Source organism: Trichechus manatus, unplaced genomic scaffold (assembly GCF_000243295.1).
Source record: "Trichechus manatus latirostris isolate Lorelei unplaced genomic scaffold, TriManLat1.0 scaffold00198, whole genome shotgun sequence".
In the NCBI taxonomy this organism is placed as follows: domain Eukaryota; kingdom Metazoa; phylum Chordata; class Mammalia; order Sirenia; family Trichechidae; genus Trichechus; species Trichechus manatus.
The window spans coordinates 3,775,358-3,791,608 of NW_004444134.1; the positions used below are offsets into that span (position 1 = coordinate 3,775,358).

Sequence of the window (16,251 nt, forward strand, 5' to 3'; positions counted from 1 at the left end):
ATTTTCTTCAGTTTCAACTTGAACTTGCATATAAGCAATTGATGGTCTGTTCCACATTTGGCCCCTGGCCTTGTTCTGACTGATGATATTGAGCTTTTTCATTGTCTCTTTCCATAGGTGTAGTCGATTTGATTTCTGTGTATTCCGTCTGTCAAGGTCCATGTGAATAGTTGTCGTTTATGTTGGTGAAAAAAGGTATTTGCAATGATGAAGTCCTTGGTCTTGCAAAATTCTATCATGTGATCTCCAGCATCGTCTCTATCACCAAGGCCTTATTTTCCAACTACTTGTAGTTGTTTTTTCCTAGAAGTTACTGGCTGATTGTTTAAAGCATGTCTTGTCTTGCTTTTACTGTATCTTCTACTGTCTTCTTTCTTCTAATTTGAAGAGTTCCATTCTTTCCTCTTTCTCATCAGGATCTTGATGTTGGCTTCCATGGTTAAACTTAGATAAGAAGAGATTCTTGTGAGACCTCTATAAGGATACTGCACTCCCTGAGGATTCAGTTACCAAAGACTGTCTGTCACTAACACTTTCTCCTATATCCAAATTAGCTGGAGTTTCCATTTCACTGTCATTACCGTTAGGTTTATCTCTAGAAGTTAATGTTCTTGCTCTTTTACTTTCCACTACTTTTGCTGCTGCCTTCATTAGAAAAGTTGATTTTTCATTTAGCACATAATTCACATAACTATTAATTGTCTCCATCATGTGGTTGTAGCTGAAGTGTTGAAAAATGGAATGGAATGCATCTTTCTCAGAGATTATCATAAGCAATTTTCTTTTTAAAGGTGTATAAGAATTTGGGTCATCAAGTATTCTTTCAAAGACTTCTGCTTCCTTAAAAATTGCCATTTTCCATACGAAGAGCTATAGCCTGCATTTTAATTAAATTCTGTATTTCTTCATGAAGTTTGTCATGTTCCTTTTCAATTGAATCCCAAATCATCCGGGCTGATTCCAAGGGTGTAATTCGTTCATCACTTTCAAACTGCATTAAGGGCTTCTCCAGCTGCAATTCTTTTCAAAAACTGACATATGTATATATTCCCAAATGGTAAGCTTTTAGACTGGACAGTTCATGAATGATAGCCTCCTCGCTGTCACCGGTCTGGTGGAAGTCCTCCGAGCGGCCGTCGCGGAAGGCCCCGCAAAGAGAGAGGCAGAGGAAATTGAGCATCCAGCTGGTGGCCATGGTCTCGGTCTCGGCCTCGGCCACCAGGCCCGCTTCCTCCTTCTCCTCGTGGTTCCCCAACTGCACCTGGAACTTGAGCAGCTCCTATTGCTCGAACTGCTCCTGGTAGCCTCCTGCCATTTCCGCCACCTGCTCCTCTGTACCGCCGGCATCCTTCCGGTCCGCACAGCCACGTGCCTCCTTCATCAAGTCACATCGCTCCCGCAGGTTTTGCCCCTTCAGGCTCGGAGCGACGGTTGGTTCGTGCTGAGGGCGCGAGGCGACACAGTGGGTCTTTTCTGGGAGGAAACGGCCAATATACCTTCAGGGCCTGCAAGGAGCTCAAGCCTGGCTTTCTGATTGGCCGAGACCTGCTTCCTCCTGTGGACGTTGAGGCTTCCCGCTGGTGCTCACGGAGTTTAAGAGGTTAGATGTCCGAATTCAAGGCGCCGGCTGTAGGGGAAAGCTTTGCTTCTCTCTGCTCTGGGGGAAGGTCTTTATGTCTTTTCAGCTTCTGTTCCTTGATTCTCCGGTGATTTTCATGTGGCCTACTCTATAACTTTTTTAAATTTAAAATTATGTTGTGATTTTTTTTCTGTTAATACATATTAATCATCATTTTAATGGCAGGATGGTGTCCTATATTCTGCCATATTCTGTTTTACCAGTCGTCTATTATTGGACATTAAGTTGGTTTTTCTCCCCCTTTTTTGCAATTCCAAGCAATGCTTCTAGAAAAATAATTTTACTAAATCTTTAGTTTTTTCCCCTAGTATATAGTCTTCAAAGTAGAATTTCTAGGTCAAAGGGTATGCATATTTTTAAGGCTTTAAGTACTTTTGCCAAATAGCCTTCCGAAAAAATTGTTGTTATTAACATTCCCACAATAATCTATAAGAGTGCGCATTTTCCTACAACACACTTTTGCAAACTCAGGATTTATGTATATATATATATATATATATATGTTCATATATGTGCATGTATACACACATACATATATATGTATATACGTTCAGGTGACCCTTGGTGGCACAAATGAGTAAGCGCTTGACTACTAACCCAAAGGTTGGTAATTTGAACCCACTAAGAGGCTCCTTGGAAGAAAGGCCTGGAGATCTATTTCTGAAAGTTCAAATCCTTGAAAACCCTATGGAGTGCAATTCTACTCTGCACAACCTGGTGTCACCACAAGTCAGAATCAACTTGATGGCAACTGGCTTGGTTTTTTGTTTTTTTTTTTTAAAGTGTAAGTATATATGGAGTCCCCGGGTGTTGTAAATGGTTAACATGCTTGGCTACTAACCAAAGCCCACTCACAGGCACCTCAGAAGAAAGGCCTGGCAACCTATTTCCAAAAAATCAGCCATTGAAAACGCTGTGGAGCACAGTTCTACTCTGACACACATGGGGGCACCATGAGTCGAAGCTGATTCTATGGCAACTGGTGTAAATGTGTATGCATATGTTTATACACACATGTATCTTTTTTAAATTGCCAATTTGGTAGAAAATATTTCATTAAAAAATTTTGGAATGCTATTGTTCCTCCTTACTCTTCTTTCATGGCTGGTTGGTTAGAAAATGAGCCTGCTCCTTTTAAGAAATGGCTGTCTCTGGCTGAAATGCCCCTCACTGGCTCACAGGTAGCTTTCATTGCACGTGAGTGCATGAAATGATCGAGAGTGGAGTGGGATAGCGAAGTCTGGGACAGCCTATCACCCTGAGGCTGTGTACAGGGAATGAGAGACCTGTGCTGCTACAGGCCCAGGTTGCAAAAGCAATGACACCTTGTTGGTGAGGTCCCTGTGCTCCCATACACCTGAGTGGAGTCAAGAGCGTGCCCCATCTCCTACCAGGGGATCCATTATAATAACACATTTCTTAAAAATGAACGATGTTCTCAAACTCCTAACTCCAATTTACCATTAGGCATACTCAACATCTTTTATAATAGGTTGTTATTTAGAGTTCACTCTTTACTCACTGCATATTCTATTTTTGAGACATTTCTTCTACATTTTATTTAGCCAAGGCTCTTTGCCAAGGAGTTTCCATTCACTCCACTGCTATTTGAGGCCATGCTTGCTGTAAGATTAGTTTCTTCAATTCCTTTCCCCCCCTTCACCCACTCCCTCTGAAAAACATGGCTAATTGATGGTGAATTGGGTCACAGAAGCCTATTGTTGGGAGTGATGGAATACAGAAGGATTTATGGGCTGGATTTTTTTTTTTTCTTCTTCAAGAATTACAAGCTAAACCCAAATTACAGCAAGAATTCTTAAGGTTCAATAATTAAAAGCAAAAGGCAGTCCCTGTGGAAAAACAATAGTGTGGTCTGGAAGATATCTTTCCAATTGAAGCCGACTATAGAACTCCCAAATATTATGGATACAAATTAGCTATATTTGATCACTGGATCTGATTTGCCCTAATTGTCCTCATTTCTGTGGCCTCCACATGCACTCTGTTTAGAGCACACGCGGTTAGCAGCTCAGTGTTGGGGTCCGGGCTGCAGCGGTGCAGGCAGGCTTCAGAGATCTGTGTTTTTCCGCAAAGACTTAGAAGTATTATACATTCAGACCAAAGATATGTTACAAACCAGCAGATTTTGTTATGTGAAATGTTTTGCTTGTCTCTTGGAATGATTGATGGGAACCTGAGAAGAATTTGAAATCTGAGCAGTCAAGCAACCAGGAATTAGGACCTTATCTAAAACTTAGGCAAAAGTTCCAGACCACTTAAGTTGAGAAATTGGGTTGGAAATCTCCTGAGAAGTGGCTTTCCCACAAGATTTCTGATGCTTCATAGTTCTGAATGGATGAGAAATATGGCAAGAATGTACCATTTCCTTTAGTGTCTTTTGTCCCCTTTTCTGGTTTTGGGTAGAAGTAGGAAACTGAGGGATGCAAACAAATGAATAAACAAGTATCCCTCGAGGGAAACTTTTCAGAGGTTGGGGCCATGCTGGTCTGAATGGTAGGGAATGTTCTCTTCTCCCAGCTTTCTTTTCAGTTCCCGGAACCCCTGCCTGCCGCGAATGTGGCACTTATTGTTACTGCAGATGGCTTGGCAAGCTCTCCCTTCTGGAGGCCTGAATTCAAATCCTGGCTTCCTTGGTTCAGAATGGAAAAGGAAGAGGTGGTCTTGACGCAGTTTCTTGTGGGCATCTGTCCACATAACACTCGCATGCATATGCAGGGGCACACACATGTATGCAGACACTCATACACACAATTTCACACTCACACAGACTTACATTCATGCACACACACATTCTCACACACTCACATTCATACACACACACATTCTTACACACTCACACATTCACAAACACCACATTCACACACTCACATTCATACACACATATGCACAAGCACACACACATACTCACACAAACATTCAAACACATTCACACTCACACACACTAACATTCATTCACACACATACTCACACTCATACACACACTCACACATTCTCACACACTCATACATTCACACACTCACATCCATACACGCTCACACACATATGCACAGGCACACACACATACTCACACAAACACTCAAACATGTTCACACTCACACACACTAACAGTCATTCACACACACTCACACACTCACATTCAGACACACACACACATTCTTTCTCACACACACTCAGCCTACACTACTCTGTTCAATTGGCTGACATCCCTGGGAAAGTCCCAGAGCCGAAATGGAAGCAGCTCTGTGGCTCAGAGCTCTCAGTTGCAATAGCATAACTGTGTGTGGGAGGCTGGCAGGAGTCTTGCCCTCATCATGCCTGCCTTCAGCCAAGCATTCAATGAGTGCTTGGTTTCAGCTTCCCCTGGCCTACTCCTCCACCACACATAACCAGGACACTGGCACTAACAGTGCTATGGAATGAGCTGCACACACAGTGCCCGACTTACACAGAAGAGAGGGAAGTGGGCAATGTGTGTGCCTGGGAGTGTGTGTGATGTGTATTTGTGTGTGTATGTGTGCAAGTGTGTGCACACATGTGTATGGTATGTGTGTATGAATGTGGTATGTGAGTGTGTATGCTTGTGTGTGGTGTGTAAGTGTGGGGTGTGTGTGTGTATATGTGTTGTATGTTTTTGGTGTGTGTGTGAGTGTGGCGTGCATGTGGTGTGTGTATGTACACATGGTGTGTATGTGGTATGTGTAGTGGGTGTGAATGTGATGTGTGGTGTGTGTGTATGTGAGTTTTGTGGTGTATGTGGTGTGTGGTATGTGTGTGAGTGTGGTCTCTGTATGTGTGTGAGATAAATTATGGTGATCCTTGGTGATGGAACACCAAGAGCTGTTTGCATCTCTCTGACCAACTAAAAAGGCTTGTATCAATTTATTTCTATGACAAATCAGATTTGCTTCCAGTCTCTTCCCAGGAAAAAGCATTTCATTTCCACATCTACTAGACATATGATGAAGTAAATGCAGCCCTTAATGCATCAGGCCTTAAAGGCCAGCCCCAGTCCCTGTGCCCAGATCCACCTCCTGCTCTGGCACTGCTGTGCTGAATGCCCACACCAACCTCCCTATGGGGAGTGGTCTTTATGCAGTGGGCCCCCAGTGTAAGGCCTGGAGGCCCAGCTCACTTCAATTTGTCCCTATATAAGAAGCCCTAGGGAGGAGGGCTGTGGGATGCATTTTGGTAGTTCGTCATTTTATTCTCTCTCCAGAATAAAACTCCACTTTCATAGATTCAAAGGTCCCTGGGTGTCATAAATGGTTTGCACTCGGCTACTAACTGAAAGGTTGGCAGTTCAAATCCACTCAGTGGTGCTGTGAAAGAAAGGCCTGGCGATCAGCCAAGAAAACCCTATGCAGCTGTTCTACTCTGTCACACATGGGGTCACCACGAGTCAAAATCAACTCAATGGCAACGGGTTTGGTTTTTGGTTTGGATTATAGATTCAAGGAAGTAATTTTTTTTTTCCTGTCCATATTGCTCAGCTAGTTTTCTCAAGCTTTACTGACCAGATTTTGAGGCAAATCCTATCAATTATAATGAGATGTATATTGTTGTCTACTCCAGTATAGAAAGTGCAAAAGGGAGAGTCTGGCTGGAACAAGAAAAAAAAGGATTGCCCAATTGGCTAAGAAAATGTTACTCAAGTATTTGACCCCCCCTTGCCTATTTGGGAACAGAGATTCTATAAAGATGACACTGCTTGCCGAAATTTTCTATTTATGTGGAGAATGTGTTTAAAGTCATCCCTAATTTAATAATATTTTGCTTTAAAATGGCAATCATTTAAAATAAATGACCCTGTAGAAGTTATCACTGTACCTTACATTCTTTAAATTTTTATTTTATTTGCTAGAAACCTTTGCTGGACTTCCTCCATTCATGATAATCAATTATTTATTTAGTATGAAAATAGTCTTTATTAAAAATTTTGTATTTGAGTTTATTTTATAGTCCAGTATCCAGTAACAAAAATCAACATGTATATACATATATATCTCCACCGCTTGATTAGTTCCATTACTTTAGGTGGATGTTGCTTAATTAGTTCTTGCTTGTCTCCACCTTGAAGTAACATACAATTTCATTAGACCTATCTTAAAAAATTTATAGTTTCAAGCCTGTAGATTTAGCTCCTACACAAAACAAAGATTCATCTGCATTCATTGGTTTCAACTGTAGATGTTTTTCTGCCACACAGAAGCTCACTAAATCAATGTCCATATATGGACCTGTTCACTAGTGCTCCAAATCAATGCCCATACCTGGACCTGCTCACTAGTGCTCTAAATCAGTGCCCTTATCTAGACCTGTTCACTAGTGCTCTAAATCACTGCCCATATCTGGACCTGCCCCCTAGCTCTAAATCAATGCCCATAGCTGGACCTGCCCCTTAGTACTCTAAATCAATGCCCATACCTAGACCTGCTCACTAGTGCCCTAAATCAATGCCCATACCTGGACCTGCTCATTAGCACTCTAAATCAATGCCCATAGCTGGACATGTTCACTAGTGCTCTAAATCAGTGCTCAAAGCTGAACATGTTCACTAGTGCTCTAAATCAGTGCTCAAAGCTGGACCTACTCTCTAGTGCTCTAAATCAATGCCCATACCTAGAGCTGTTCACTAGTACTCTAAATCATAGCCCTTACCTGGACCTGTTCACTAGCGCTCAGTGAGGGCACAGACCAACATGTGTAAATAAAGCCAGCATGTATGTCTCTATACATTGCCACTCAGATGGGAGCATCTGCTTGAGAGAGTGGAGCTGTGTCAAAACTACATTTCATCTCTATGAATTTGACTATGAATTTGGCAAAGAAAGAAAGAAAGAAAGAAAGAAACAATATTACGTAGTATGGACAATGATACTGGTCATGAAGTTCCCCTAGCGAGCCCAAGGCTGGTCCTCTGGTGGGGCTTTTCTCCTGGCACAAACACCTCACTTAGCTGAGTGTGATTGAGGGTATGGACAAAGTGTGTCCCATACAACACAGTCTCTACACCAACTCCAGCAACTTCAGTTGGCGTTCAACCAAAGAAATGAGCAACTCCTCCAAAAATGAAGGAAGTTACCGAAGATATTCCCAAAGCAGGGCTCTTGAGGCTGGTTCACGGTGGTCCCCTATTTCTCCCTTAGTAAGATTTTGAAGATAACCTGTGGATGAGAGGCAGACTAGATTGATACATCATGATGTATTCATGAAATAAAATACTATACAGCAAGAGAATGAACATATACACCAAAAGAGATGATTCTCACAAACATAATGTAAAGTGAAAGAAACTAGACACAAAAGTACATACTATATGATTCCATTTACATAAAGTTCCAGAACAAGCAAAACTGAACTATGGTGCTAAAAGTGAGTGAGATGGCTGCCCTTAGAGGTGGGGCGACAAGAGGATGAGGGGGCCTACAGGGTGCTGGTAAAGTTCTGTTCCATAGGTGGGTTCCATTTTAGAAAATCCATCAAGCTGTTCACTTATGGTTTGCAAATATTCAGAAACACTTATTCAGAACTCCTTATGTGCCTGTCCTCCTACCATTCCTCCACTCAGGAGGTATGGTTGCTCAGCCATTGCCCAGTAAAGTGTAGACCAATGAAGAACAATGAGAGAGATCGCCAAAGACTTCGACAAGAATGTCCCAGAAGAGCCCCTCAGATTTATGGAACCCTAATGACCACATTGGAGCCTGGTGGTGCAGCGGTTAAGAGCTTGGCTGCTAACCAAAATGTTGGTAGATCGAATCCACCAGCCACTCCTTGGAAACCCTATGGGGCAGTTCTACTATGAGTCAGAATTGACTCCATGGCAATGGGTTTTATTTTGGGTGTTTTTTGGTTGAATGACCACATAGGAGGGCACACACATCGTTTCTTCCCTGTGGCCATAAACATCATGCTGCGCCTCAGGACAATCCAGTGCATGGTGTGTGGCTCCATTCTCTGCTTGACTATAGTTTCCCTTTAGGTCCCTTATCAGCTCCCCATCTCCCAATGAAACACTAGATGGGACACTCAATTATAATAGAGGAGGATTTAACAGGGAGACTATTTACAAAGTTGATGGCTAGAGTATAAGGAAATGACAAAGGATTGCCACAGCCAGGCCTATCACCACTCCTAAACCTGAAGGCGGGGAGGGGAGCTAGTGGTCAAAGGAACCTTGCAAAAGAGGGTCCTGAGAGAGGGTCACCCTGAGAGGAACTATAACCTTCATTCAAGGGACATAGCCAGTCAGAGGCAACTCCCCCAGAAGGGAGTTGGTGGAATAAACACTCACTTTCCATTGCCAAACCCACTGGAAGTTAGAGCATGAGGGAGCCCATTGAGGGGGTCCGTGCACTCAACTGCCCGAGGCCCACAGCGGTATGGAGAAAGATGAGGTCTAGCGGGACTTTGAGTTGCTACTGTTGAACCACAGACAGTAGCTGGGACATGGCAGTCATGGGTCAGGCCTCTGCCTTCCTGCTTCAGAAGCCCACAGCCCTGATTGGAGAACAAAATGGGTTTGTGTTTGTCTAAAGAGTAATTCATTAGCTTTAAGTACCATCTTAGAAATGTTTTGATTATTCTCATGATTAAAAAAGGATGGTTAAGCAAGTTAAAAAACTGAATAAATTCCTTGCACAAGATTACCCTGTGGAGCAGAGGGGGGTGGACATATCAGTAAGATCTTTTTCTTTATTTTTGTAATCTCTTTTTTAGAAGTTTGTTTTAAACACATATGTAACACAAATCTCAAATCTGCAAGATAGAATCTGTTGAGCAGAGCAGGGGCTGAGGGGTGGGTGAAGAACCTGACCCTGAGAACAGGAAATGGCCACAGTAAATTTGGTAATCTGTGGCAGGACTCCAACCCCGGCCTCGTTCTTGAAGTCTACAAGCTGCTTTTTCTCAAATATGACACGATCTGTCCCAAAGCTCCAAAGTCACAGGGGACACTTGAGGACCTTTCTTTTATTTGCCTTTAATTTATCTTAGATAATAATTAAGTAGAAGAGACAGGGAGGGTACATTACAGTAGCAGTTTATGTACATTTAAAAAAATTATGTGATTGGAGAATAACGTGTATTCAGAAAAGTGCCTACATAAACCAATAGCTCAGTGAACGTCCATATCATGGTCACAACTGCACAGATATCAGGTCTGGTACACCCTTTCAGTGACTAGCTGGTGGGTTAATATGGGAGGTGGCGTAGGACAGCTACCCTGAGGGGGTGGCCACAAATCAGACAAACTTTCTTATTTCTGGTATAGTTTGAGAATGACAGATCTTCCTGAGGAGAAAAATTATCACTGAAAATGCTTGCTTGGAATTCTGGAAAGGAAAGAAAAGCAACATAGATAAGGGGAATGAAATGAATTGAAGATTATATAGGAAGTGTTGGGATGTATTTTATGGAAATAGTGACATATCAGTCATTTATGTCCAACTTCCTTCACTAATCTGGAAGAAGCGAGAACCATTAAAGATGTCATGAGTCAACATAGTTAATTCCAAGGTCTGAGTTGCTTGAGAGTAGAACTGTTGGCATTTGAGATGGCTTTAGTGCAAAATGAAGATGTGTTTACAGAAATTTACTTGAGGTCTTTAGACTGACAATGGGCTTCATAAAAATGTCCAGCCCCATTTTTGCTACTTTATCACCTGAAATTTGGTAGAATGAGTCAGAAGAAAAGTAATCTAACACAGATTGCCACTCCATCAAATTCCCTGTCACATAGACTGCTGACTTAGTGATACTGACCAGACTTTACAAGTACTGCATTCTTTCGGTCTATTAATAATATTTAGGGTGTGGAGTAACCGCAATGAAGTTATGGTGGGGAGGCCCTCAGTAATGAGACTTCAGGTCTTGGGGCTTATCCTACTTTCTGGCTATGCTTTCCATATAGGATTACAGAGTTGTCTAGCAAATGCACAATGGTGTGGATGTGATAATGGCACAGTCTGACTTTCCAGGGAGCCCTCACTTTTTGAAAACCAGATTCATCCAAAAACTTAAAATTCAAATAAATATTCCTCCGAGTTATTACAGCATTCCAGTTGTCATCTGGCTTGTAATGATTGGTTTTCAGCCTTCAGTGATGGCCCAAGCACAGCATAAATCTAACTCTGATTCTCCATGTCAGCACACGCATTAAAACCCATAAACTATCCCCCCTGCCTCATCTGTCTGTTTCTAGACGCTGAGTATCCACCGACATAAACCTGCCTCGCTGACCCATGTAATCACCACGCAGACATTTCATAGTTGCGTTTCCCTAAGTCAAATGAAAATGATTATAAACTACAAGGGCTCCTTTGATATGACCTATTAATAGCCACATTACTTTTTGATGAGAAGCGGGAGGTGGTAGAGAGAGCTGGCCTTGGTGGTGGGTGAGACGGGTCTGCCTCCTGACCTCCCAGAGTGGAGTGCCTGAGGTTGAGGCATCAGGAGTCATCCCTCCTCAGTCCATGGTGTGTCCTGGGACTCAAGTGTCCTCCCGGCTGAGGTCTCCCACGCAGCTGCTGTGCTGCCGTCTTTCATGTGAAAGAATGTCCGACATTCCAGCTATTCCGAGCAGCATCCTTGATGTCTCATTTCAGGGGACCGCTTCACACCACAGTGATTGCTAGCTGTTAACTGCATGCCGTGGGCTATTTGTCTTGGCCACCGCCACTGTTTTGCTAACTGGAGAGAAACAGGCGAAGGCAGCCTCCCCCACATACCCGAGCAAGGGCCATCCCTCTGAGAAAGGGCCATCCCTCTGCCAGCAGCAACACCAGTCAAGGCCTCCTGGCAGGGCCAGAGGCAAATGAATGTCCTTCATTTTTCTCTGCGTCTCTGAGCTGTGAGGAAAATGATGAAGGGAAGATTTTACTCACCACCTCTTGGACAAACTTTGAAGCAAAACAGATGAGGAAAGCTGGTAAGGTTGAGTGATCAGTGAGCAAGCGCATGGGGTCAGTAGGCCTGATTCCTGCCACCTTGATCACGTCTTATGTCTGAATTTGACGCCCTGAATTCAGACTTCTAGCCTCTTAAACTGTGAGAGAATAAATTTCTGTTTCTTAGAGCCATCTACTTGTGGTATTTCTGTTACAGCAGTACTGGATAACAAAGAGAGCTCCCTATAGGTCAATACCCTTCTCAAGGCCACACACCAAGCCATGGAGCACAAAGAAACGGTCCATCTTGCACATTGCAACATTAGCCAGGATGAGTCTATCTGTTGCACATTATCTCCTAACAAAGCAGAAAACATAAGCCAGTGAGGTATGCCTTCAACATAAACTGTGGAGGAGAATATGAAGGAAGGTGCCCCCCAACCACCCCGTAGAGGGCAATCCTGAATTCATACAATCCCCAGCATGAAAAGTGTCTGGGTGGGCAGCGGTGAGTTTTCTACTCTCACATCTGGTGTGCAAATCACCCCACCCCCAAGTCACTGACTCAAGAGGTCAGAAGCATTATCCAAGGCAAATCTTTTCTGTAATTTCACGTCTCCAAACTCATCAAAGTGGACTAATGTTATCTTGATACCAAAGAGTAGAAGAATGGGCTACAGGCAATGTAGCTTTAACATAGAATTTTCCTTGAATTTGGGATAAAATATAATATTAGTTTCTAGAGTTTGAAGGGCAGACTATTGAGTAGGGAAACATTTGGACAATGAGTGGATAGACACACTAGTTAAAGGTTAGACAGAATTCTCCCAAGATTGGCTCCTGCTCCATCTAAGACTGACCACCATGTTTCTGTGTCTCGTGTGTGTGTTTGGCACTGGTCTTCAACAAATGTTCACCAAGTGCTCCTACTTTGGCTTCTTCATCATGTTTTACTGGAAGTTCCAATATGTGACCACACGTTCATTTAAAACTCCTCCAGGATAAAGACAGAGCCTATGGACAACTTCAAATGAATCTAAAAATAATAATAAAAACACACACACACAAAACCCAGTTGCCATTGATTCTGACTCATGGCAACTTCAAGTTTGTCAGAGTAGAACTGTGCTCCATAGGGTTTTCAATGGTCAATTTTTCAGAATTAGATCACCAAGCCTTTCTTCAGAGGTACTTCTAGGTGGATTCGAACTTCCAACATTTGGTTAGCAGCCAAGTGCATTAACCATTTTCACCAACCAGGAACTCCTTCAAATCGTATTCCACCGACACCACGGACTATGACCTCTTTCATTTCTGTTGTGTCTAGAAGCTCAAAGAAGACATCAGCTTTGATGTTGGCCCAAGAAGGAGTCATGATCCATCTAGAGTGATAACTGAGATAAGGCTGGAGTGGAAGAGGAAGAGAGGGAAGAAAAATAGCATGCCTGCTTACAGCATTTGTCTCTGATGGTTAGGGTAGCAATCACATGCTGAAACAGTTAAAGATGTCAACCCAAATAGTTACCTCCATGGAAGAAAACATCATATAAGCTCTTAACAAATGATAATTGAAAGACAAAGGAAGCGTTGTTCTGGAAAGCTTGTGTTAAAAAAAAGTTCATTTTGTAAAAACCATGCCACACAGAAGTGACAACTCAAATAACCACGTATGACCCATGTGTAGTCACCTTCTGGCAGTGTTTTGGGTTTCCCTAATTCAGGATTGCCCTCTGTGGGGGGCACCTTCCCTCATATTCTCCTCCACAGTTTATGTTGAAGGCATACCTCACTGGCTTATGTTTTCTGCTTTGTTAGGAGATAATGTGCAACAGATAGACTCATCCTGGCTAATGTTGCAATGTGCAAGATGGACCGTTCCTTTGTGCTCCATGGCTTGGTGTGTGGCCTTGAGAAGGGTATTGACCTATAGGGAGCTCTCTTTGTTATCCAGTACTGCTGTAACAGAAATACCACAAGTAGATGGCTCTAAGAAACAGAAATTTATTCTCTCACAGTTTAAGAGGCTAGAAGTCTGAATTCAGGGCACCATCTCCAGGGGAAGGCTTTCTCTCTCTGCTGGCTCTGGGGGAAGGTCCTTGTCATCAATATTCCCCTGGTCTAGGAGCTTCTCAGCACAGGGATCCCGGGTCCAAAGGACATGCTCCACTCCTGGCTCTTCTTGCTTGGTCCCTCTCCTCTCTGCTTCCTTTTCTCTTTTATATCTCAAAAGAGATTGAGTCAAGATACAATCTAATCCTGTAGATTGCGTCTTGCCTCATTAACATAACTACCTCTAATCCTGCATCACTAACATCATGGAGGTTAGGATTTACAACATATAGGATAATCACATCAGATCACAAAATCGAGGACAATCACACAATATTGGAAACCATGGCCTAGCCAAGTTGATACACATTTTTGGGGGACACAATTCAATCCTTAACAGGAGCCTCAGTTGCTTCATCTATAAATGGGTAGCACATTCCTTACTTCAGAGTTCTTATGATAAACAAATATGATACTATCTAGGTAAAATGTGTGCATTTAAATTTTGCATTTTGCATCTTGCATCAGACTCTGACTTTCTGTTAAGGGAAATAGGAAAGTACTTAACCAGAAAGATCATTTTGTTCTTCCCTATGCCTCTTACACCAAAAAACTCTTAAAATCTAGAGGCAAATATTGCACGTTTTCCCTTGTAGTATGTTTCAATGTTTCCATTCATGGACATCGAATTATAGACATTCAGTTATAGATGACAAGAAACTTTTATATAATATGTAAACCAAATGTTTATCCATTTGGTGGCAGTGTGTGACAGCATCTTTTCAAAGGACCAATTTTGGTTTGGTTGATTCTCTCTATTATTTTTTATATCATTTATTTCTGCTCTGATTTTTGTTATTTCCTTTCTTCTGGTTGGTTTAAGCTTAGTTTTCTCTTTTATTTCTAGTTCCTCAAATTGTAGAGTTAGGCTGTTGATTTGAGATCTTTCTTTTTTTTTCATGTAGACATTTATTTCTATAACTTTCCCTCAGAGTACTGCCTTCGCTGCATCGCATACATTTTGGTATGTTGTGCTTGTGACAGTGTCTTATTACTTGTACTTAATACATTGTGAAATGAGAGAATGGGGAAAGTTCTGGAGCATGGGCATACTTCCCAGGCTCTGGAAGGACACCACAATGGAAATAAGACACACCTGGCACAAAAGGCAAATGTGAGAGTCACAGGCACTCAGGGTACTTAACCTGGCTGCATCTCTGAAGCATCCGAGGCATCCAGATGAGGCCCCTCACAGTGTTTGAATCTATGCTGCTTGTCTTCCCTCCAGACAGTATCATATAGGGTACTGAGTTGGCTTTCCAGCACGGTTATTGCTCTGGTCAGTTTTCCACTTGCAATGCTATCTATCTCTCTTTCCCTGTCTCTTTCTCATAGCCACCCTGCCCTAATATTATTGAACACATTGCTTTTGACACGTTCCAGGCAAAGCTATAAATAAGGAGCTGACTGACTTCCGAAATGGTTAGATTGGAACTCTCGAGTACTGCCCAAGAACAACACTGATGCATCAAATCAGAGAGCAGAGTGATGGCCTGGAAACACAGTTGGGGGGCAGAAGAAAAATCTGCTCAGCTCACTCCAAATGCCTTCATCACCAAAGCCCTGGGAATACTTCTGTTTATGAGCATGAGCAAAAATGCAGTAATTACAGCCCGTACTGGAGGGCGGTGGCCGTGGGAGTGGTGGGAGGCTGCGGCTACTTATCCATGGAGCATGGGAAATGAGACCATTTGGAGCTTCAGAGTTGCTTTGAGAAAAGTTCCTGTGCCAGAGGGTTGTACTCTACTGACACAGAAGCCTTCCAATAAGGAGGTAAGTTATGCAAGGATATAAAAATGATATAAAACATTTACATAGGGGTTTTCTAAGTGCTTTACGTATGTTAACCCATTTAATGTTAACAGCAGCCTGTGAGATAGGTACCATTATTGCCCCCACTTTACATTCAAGGACTCTGAGGCACACAGATTAAATGACTGACCCAAGATTGCCCAACTAGTTAGTCCAAACTCTAAATTAGGAGTGGTCAAAAGCCCTATGGGTCAAATCCAGCTTGCTGCCTGTTTTTGTCTAGTGTGTGAGCTGAGAATGGTCTTTACACATTTAAGTGGTCGACAGCAATTACCAGAAGAATAATATTTTATGACACACTAAAATTATATGAAATTCAAATTCAGTGTCCACAGAGTTTATTGGAACACAGCCGTGCCCATTTGTTTACATATTGTCTGTAGCTGCTTTTGTACTACAATAGCAGAGTTGAGTAGTTGTGACAAGATCACAGGGTCCACAAAGCCTAAAATATTTACTATCTGGCTTTTAACAGAAAAAGTTTACCAAATTCTGCTCTAAACCAGTGTTTTTCAAACTTTAGTGTGTATTAGAATCCCTTGGAGAACTTGTTAAAACTCAGATTGCTGGGCCCACTCACAGTATTTTGGTCAGGTAGATCTGGGGCAGGGCCCAAGAATTTACATTTTCTAGATGATGCTAGTGCTGCTGTGACTACTTTAAAAATCATTTCTCTAAACCACTATGCTACACTTATTCTGGACAGGATGAAAAAGAAGTCTAGAAGCTTTGGGAAAGGTAACTGTTACCATGCATACAGCTATCTTTTGAGAAAGTGCC

The 16,251-nt window shown here is 42.4% G+C and overlaps 1 pseudogene; it reads right to left on the minus strand.

The window, feature by feature from the left end:
- Positions 1–252: 252 nt before the first annotated feature.
- LOC101352747 (telomeric repeat-binding factor 1 pseudogene) lies at positions 253–12,925 on the minus strand (annotated as a pseudogene).
- Between the last annotated feature and the right edge of the window lie 3,326 nt (positions 12,926–16,251).